Raw genomic sequence first — 7,831 nt, 5'->3', positions numbered from 1 at the left:
TGCATCCGCCCCACCAGGTATTGTAGCGCGTCACCTCCGTCTCTGTAGCGGCGAGGCGGCATCCCAAACAATAAAGGCGCGCTTATCTCGACTGACCGCCGTGCAAACACAAGCAAGCCCCCGCCTTGTTAACGGCAAAAAGTCAGGTCACGGAACTTGTCAACTTGCTTGCTTCTGTCTTTACTTACCACTGTTGCACGATAAGGCCACGTGACAGCCGAATCTTATCGTTACCTGTCATCAAAGGTGTCGTAGCTCTGGCCTTGTTTACACAGTGGAAAGGGGCGGAGTTAAACGAGGGTCTGGCAGCCACACGCCGCGCCGCTGGGGACCGGCCGCTCTGCTATAAATTCAGGGCTTAGCGGCATTTTCGTATCTGGACCTTGCCCACCTGTACTCACATGGTCACCTGTGAGACCACAACAACAACATCATAAAGGTTCTATGAACCACGAGATGAATTGACACCCTCACGTGCTTCATGCACAGGTCGTGTATCGCCATTCGATACTCAGTGCTTCTGCACTCGGTCGTGCAACCGCCCATTGCGATTGCTCCAATTGCAGCAAACCCACACACACAACAAACACATATTCTGTCCCCCAGGGAGGCCTGCATCACCCCTGCCATCGCCCTAGGGCATTGCACTTGGCAGACGGCGGTGTATTCGCTAAACTGGGCGGTGTAGCAAGCCAACCCTCGCCTAGGCAGGTTTGTTGGGACTGCTCCACCCCAAGGGACACTCCTGTAAGCTCGGCTGGTGTGTGAGACGCCTCCCCCACCGAGCCCAAAGGACAGGCAGGAAGGGAACTTGGCCACCTGGCCACCGAGTTAGGGACGGCTAGGAATAGGTCCCCGAAAGGGGCGTTCCAGGACCACCCACAGCAACCTCCCTACGACTTCCCAGTACACCAAGAGTACAAGGAGCTGTAATTGCTTCGGGCAGGAGAGTCCTGGGCTAGGCAGGATTTTTTTATTTCACATGTTTATGTATTTGTATTCAATTAAAAACAATGTCCAAAGTCAAACTAACCACCCCTGGGGGTCCAACCCCCAGGAAAAGAGAGCAGCTGCAGCAACTACTCTTTGAAGCAGAAATCCGACTCCTACGAATCATTCCCACCAACGACGGCTACATTGCAATCCTACAAGATAATGAACAAACAGAAAAGATTTCTCTGGTACAAACAAACTGCATTAAACAATATAGGCATTAATCCTGTCCTCCCCCTGAAATGAAGCCAAATTGACTCTCGTCCCCCCCCCCCCCCCACCCCCTTCAAGAGGCTGGACAGCAGGTAGTCCACAGAGGAATCCGGAAACAATTAAAAATGAAATCAAGGCAGCCATGCCTCACACCAACGTAACGACGTCTACATAATGAAAGAAAAGTATATAATAAAAGTACGGTTCACTGACCACCAAACGACAAAAGAAATAAAAGAAAAGGGAATATATCTATTCAAATTATTCAGCGCACCCTGGCAAATAGAGTACGAGCGCTTTACGCAAATAAAACAGTGCATGAACTGCTATGGTTATGGTCACAACAAGGGAAACTACTAACTGCCCCTCAGGCAGAATAACCATCTGTTCATAATGCGCCTCCAGCACACATAACTACAGAAACTGCAAAAGCACTCACAAGAAGTGCATAAACTGTGGGGGGGACCACAGGACCATGGCCAACACATGTCCTAATAGAAAAGCAGAATAAAAAAGATTCAGGACGAAAATGCAGTCCAACTAAAAGAAAAAGAAAAGGAGACAAAACCAGTAAAAGAAGCTGCACAAAAAGCAGCACAAGCAACAATCAAAGCAACACAGAATGCCTGGCAACCCCTAATAAAGGAGGTAAAACAAGTCCAGCAGGACATAAAAAAACACGAAAAAAACGAGCCAACCATCCACCTCGCCCTCCCAGACAATCTATCCAAAGAAATACTAATCATATTAATAAATACTCACGTTCAAAACATAATCGACCCCAGCAAAGGGTTCAGACACCATGCAAAAACAGCCCTGGCACGAAACAACCTTCCCCAACTCGATCTGGGAGAAGCAGACTCCTGGGGAATCCTGAAGGTCATTCCCCCTCCCTTAAGTTCCCCCCCCAAACCCAACCCCCTGAAGTTCTTATCCCAGCCCCCCACCCACACCTCAACCCCTGATAACCCAGAACAAACCCCTGACGACACACAGGTCGAGACCTTCAAAACCCCACCACGACAGGTGGAGCCTTCAGTAAGGCCGAAAAACGCCATACAAACACAGGCGACACAAACCTGCAAACTTAAAACACACCCACCTAAACACACCAGCGAGAGCTGCCGCAGCCGATCAACCTCACGGAGTCGGCCGAAAGAAAAAGAAAAGAAAAAACAAAGCTCAGACTCAGAACAACACCAAGCCCAACAGGCCACAAACAATAAACCCTCTAAATCCAAAACCAGCCCAAACAGGCTCATGGACGGCACAGTTACCGATGCCTCATATTACGGCATTCGTTTCTATGCCGCCGATCCGCTAGTCTACGAGTGTTGTGACGCCTCCCTCCTCGGGAAAGAAATCGCCCGCGGCAACATCAAGTGGGTTTACACGAACGCAGCCGAGTCCGATCTCGTCACAGCACAACGTCTGCATAAATACCTCCTTGCTGGAGAACTCGACATCACAAACACACACATGACAAGATACAAAAACATTAACGACTTACGCAATGGGTTCCACCCCACAGACAATTCCTCACAAAACAAACCATGAACCCACACCAAACTACAATACAACGCCTCACAGTCCTGCAACACAACGTGCTGCAATGGACCCTCGATCGCCGCAATGAGCTCTGCAATATGTACAGGAAGTACGACCCCCACATCATACTCATTAACAGCCACGGACTCGACAACGCAAACAGAATCAAAATACATACATACACAACATATCAAACGAACCACACAGGTGAACGAAGCGATGGTGTTGCTCTCGCCATCAAATCGAACCTAAAACATAAAATTCATGACAACTTCACGTCAGAGCTCATTGCGGTGGAAATCGATACTCCACATGGTCCCATTATCATTGCCACCATCTACTTACCACCACGCAGACCATACATACCTGACCAGGACATATTCCAGCTCCTTAGACACAGGAAACTCACATATATACTCGGGGACTGGAACGCACAACACCATACATTCGGCTACAATTACACTAACGCCGTGGGGCGAGGGCTCGTCTCCCGCATCCTCGACGGCACACTACAACACATCGGTCCAGACTTTCCAACACGAATAAACAACCGGTCAGCAACCACACCAGACATCGTACTCAAAAGCAGACACGCACACTTGGACATACACCTCCAGCAAGGAGAGATCACCACCAGCGATCATCTCCCCATCATAGCCACCATTTCGACCAACCCAATCATGATTCCATCTCACCCAAAAGAAATACTAAAAAATGCAGACTGGGACTCCTTCAAAGAATCCCTTTCACAAACCCAAAATCATGAACTACAAGGGCGACCAACAACTGAGATAGATTCATACCTGAAATCATGGTATGATGACATCACCACAGCCAGACAAGCCCACATTCCAAAAACAACATACAGAACAATACCACAACATAAACAAAATTACACCCTCCGCTCACTCATAACACAATATCACAATGTCCATCTACTTGCCCAAACACGAGGATGGGACCAAGAACTAAGAAACCGATACAGACACATTCAAACACAACTACAAGACGCAAACAGAGAACTCCACACAAGCACATGGACATCACTTATAGACGAACTCTGCCAGAACCATACAGACCCAAAGATATTCTGGAAGTCATACAAAAAACTAATGGGTACAGACAGACAAAGATGCACACACTTATATGATGAACAAAACAACAAAATCGACTCTATACAAGACATGGAAACACTTCACAGACGATTCTGGCAGAGAAACTTCCAAATCACAGACACAGAAAACGAAAACTTTGACGAGGACACTGAGCACGAAGTAAACATGGCACTTCAACAATCACAACATCTGCTACAACCCACACAAACAATTGACCTAACCGCACTAAACAGTACAGATATTTTCACCACACCAATAACACCGAGGGAAGTTGCAGAGATAATCAAACAAACAAAAAACACAGCACCTGGGCCAAGCAAAATAAACAAAACAATCCTTCAAAACCTTCCACCAAACATGATACAAAAACTCTGTCAAATCTTCAATGCTTCCTTGGCCACAGGACACTTTCCATCTCTTTTCAAACACGCCCTGCCTCACACTGATTCCCAAACCAAACAAATGATTCTACTATGTCAACAACTAACCGACCGATCTCCTTTCTCGAGGTCCCGGGGAAATTACTCGAACGCATCATAACACAAGACTAAACAGCACCTCGAAACAAACAACATCCACAACCCCCGTTCAATATAAACGGATTCAGACCAAACAGAGGAACTGAGAGTGCTATCGCCCTCGCCTACGAGGAGAAGCCCTCAGCCTCGCAAACAAAAAACAGACAAACATTCTCAGGGACAGCAGCAAGGCCTTCGACAAGGTGTGACATAGCGGACCGAAATACAAACTCATTAACCTACAACTTCCACCAAACTTCACACGCCTTCTCTGCAACTTCCTCGACAACAGAACTGCTAACATTCGCCTCGAACACTACCATGGGCCCCCCAGTCCCCTCAGGAGTGGGGTCCCACAGGGGAGTGTCCTGGCACCAACACTCTACATACTATACACCGCAGATCTTCCACTCCCAACACCATACAGCAACTACATATCCTACGCAGACGACATAACACAAATCATAACACACCCAAGCAAATCTAAAAACATCATGAAAATATCCACAGAACGCGCCATCAATCACGTAAACATATTCGAGAGGAAGTGGAAGATACAAACAAACAGACAAAAGTTCACAAACATACCCATCGCACGACTAAACCCGCCCAACATACAAATAAACAATGCAGACATACCGAACGCAAACAACGGTAAACTACTCGGCCTCTCCCTCACCAGATGGGGTGTATCCACACACGCAAAACAACGCATCAAACAAGCAAACATCACACTCGCCAAACTACACAGATTCACGCAATGCACAACACGAACGAAACTACAACTCTACAAAACAGTACTCCGTCCCATCCTCGAGTACACCCCAGTGCCACTCCACACAATATCCAAAACACAACAAATAAACATGCAAGCGGTCCAGAACAAAGCTTTGCGCTGGGCCGCAAACATAAGATACCCACACATAACACCCACCCGAGAGCTGCACGAAAGATTCAACATCGAGCCACTGAACACCCGAATAGACGCTCGTGCACGCAAGACATGGGAGAGGCTACAACAGGCAGACGACCCACTATACACAAACATCATAGAAACACACAACAACACAGACTCTGAACACCGTTGGTGGCCACGAAGCCTCAAAGCTATAAATGAGCAACCACCTCGTCCACTGTATGTCCGAGAACGACGACACGATAATTAAGAACTGCTCATTCCCTCTGTGCCCCTGTGTTCAACGGGCGTGCTCTCGTGTCAACATCCATGTCTGAGTGTTCATACTTCTCATGTACATCACCATGTCACGTTCCATGCTCCCCACATGACTATATGCGTGTACATATGTAGGTGTTCATACTCTATGTGTTAACGTGTTATGATGTTCCTATCGTGTTCACACTTGCTGTGAACACCACCTTGTTCTAGTGTCCATGTTCTACGTTCGAGAAAAAAAAAAAAAAAAAAAAAAAAAAAAAAAAAAAAAAAAAAAAAAAAAAAAAAAAATCTTTCAAAGTGTGTATATATGTGCGTTCTCGCGTTATTCTTGTTCAAGTCTGATGTTCATTCTCGTCCTTGAAAAAAAAAAAAAAAAAAAAAAAAAAAAAAAAAAAAAAAAAAAAATCATATCAATATATGTGCGTATATATGCGTTCTCGCGTTCTCGTGTTCTCGTTCTCGTGTTCTGTTCTCGTCCTTAAAAAAAAAAAAAAAAAAAAAAAAAAAAAAAAAAAAAAAAAAAAAAAAAATCGTATCTATATATATGTGTATATATATGCGTTCTCGCGTTCTCGTGTTCTTGTTCATGTCCTTGGAAAAAGAAAAAAAAAAAAAAAAAAAAAAAAAAAAAAAAAAAAAAAAAAAAAAAAAAAAAAAAAAAAGATGGACTTACCCAACTCGCTCTTCTCAACGAGAGGTAAAGTCTCTTATGCCGTAGGGGTCACCCCGACCTGCCATGCATCATAGCATGCATGACAGATCGGGAGGAAACCAGGTATAAAAAAAAAAAAAAAAAAAAAAAAAAAAAAAAAAAAAAAAAAATGTATATATGTGCGTTCTCATGTTCTTGTTCATGTCTGATGTTCATTCTCGTCCCTGACAAAAAAAAAAAAAAAAAAAAAAAAAAAAAAAAAAAAAAAAAAAAAAAAAAAAAAAAAAAGAAGCTCGCATGCCTCATATGTCATGCACCATGCTCTCTCTCTCTAATGTTCTCTCTAATGCTCTCGGAAAAAAAAAAAAAAAAAAAAAAAAAAAAAAAAAAAAAAAAAAAAAAAAAAAAAAAAAAAAATTATATACATAAGTACGTACACATGTGTATAATGCACATGAGTGCATGAATATGTATGTATACAGCAGTCCAGGTTCTAGTCTGACCGTGAGTGCGTCGCTTCCGTGGCCATACCCATAATCGTCCGCAAATCACGCCCACGATTATGTCTATGTCCACGGCCACGCGCGTGCACACGCCCAGATAACACCTAGAGACAGCACCCGCCGATTTTAATTAAACTATGTACAAATACATAACCACAACAACCTTTATATTAATATAAAGGCAAATGTCCTACATTTCAATGTAGTTATTTATAAACAAGCAAGAAAGCACAGCATGCAAACAGAGCAAGCAAAGGCGGACGCCTCCTCCAAATAAACACTAAGGCCACGAAGGGGCTTCTGACCTCCACCCAAACCACCGATGCGCTGCTTGGAAGCCACAAGAACAACCGAAACAAGCACGGGGTATCGCCCCCCGACTTTCGATCTCCAACTTATCTTCCACTTCCAAACTAACCTTCTTCTCAGCCATCCTACGCCTCTCCCCCCCTTTAGCTAGCAGTCAGTTTTCGTATCTTTATAGATACTTGCAACATGGCACGTACCAAGCAGACCGCACGTAAGTCTACCGGAGGGAAGGGAGGGGGGAAGAGGGGGGAGGGGGGGGAGGGGGGGGGAGAGGGGAGGGGGGGGGGGGAGGGGGGGGGGGGGAAGGGGGGGGGGGGGGGGGAGGGAAGAGGGGGGGGGGAAGGGGGAGGGGGGGGGGGGGGGGGAGGGGGGAGGGGGGAAGGGAGGAGGAGGGGGCCCCCGCAAGCAGCTGGCCACCAAGGCTGCACGCAAGTCAGCCCCTGCTACCGGAGTGTCAAGAAAGCCCCATCGGTACAGGCAAGTCCAGAACCGTTGCCACTTCGTGAGATCCTCGTTACCAGAAGAGCACCGAGCTCCTGATCCGCCAAGCCTGCCCTTCCAGCGCCTTCGTTCGCGAGATTGCCCAGACTTCAAGACTGACCTCCGCTTCCAGTCCTCTGCTGTCATGGCTCTGCAGGAAGGCCTCCGAGGCTTACCTGGTCGGCCTCTTTGAGGACACCAACCTGTGCGCTATACACGCAAAAACTGGTGACCATCATGCCCAAGGACATCCAGCTTGCTCGTCGTATCCGTGGAAGAGCGTGCTTAAGCTTTTGCTTGCTTCTTTCCTTGCAAACAGAGAC

Source organism: Penaeus japonicus, unplaced genomic scaffold (genome assembly GCF_977035675.1).
Source record: "Penaeus japonicus unplaced genomic scaffold, GWHDUDI00000001_assembly GWHDUDI00000148, whole genome shotgun sequence".
Taxonomy (NCBI): Eukaryota; Metazoa; Arthropoda; class Malacostraca; order Decapoda; family Penaeidae; genus Penaeus; species Penaeus japonicus.
This window is presented reverse-complemented; position numbering follows the sequence as displayed.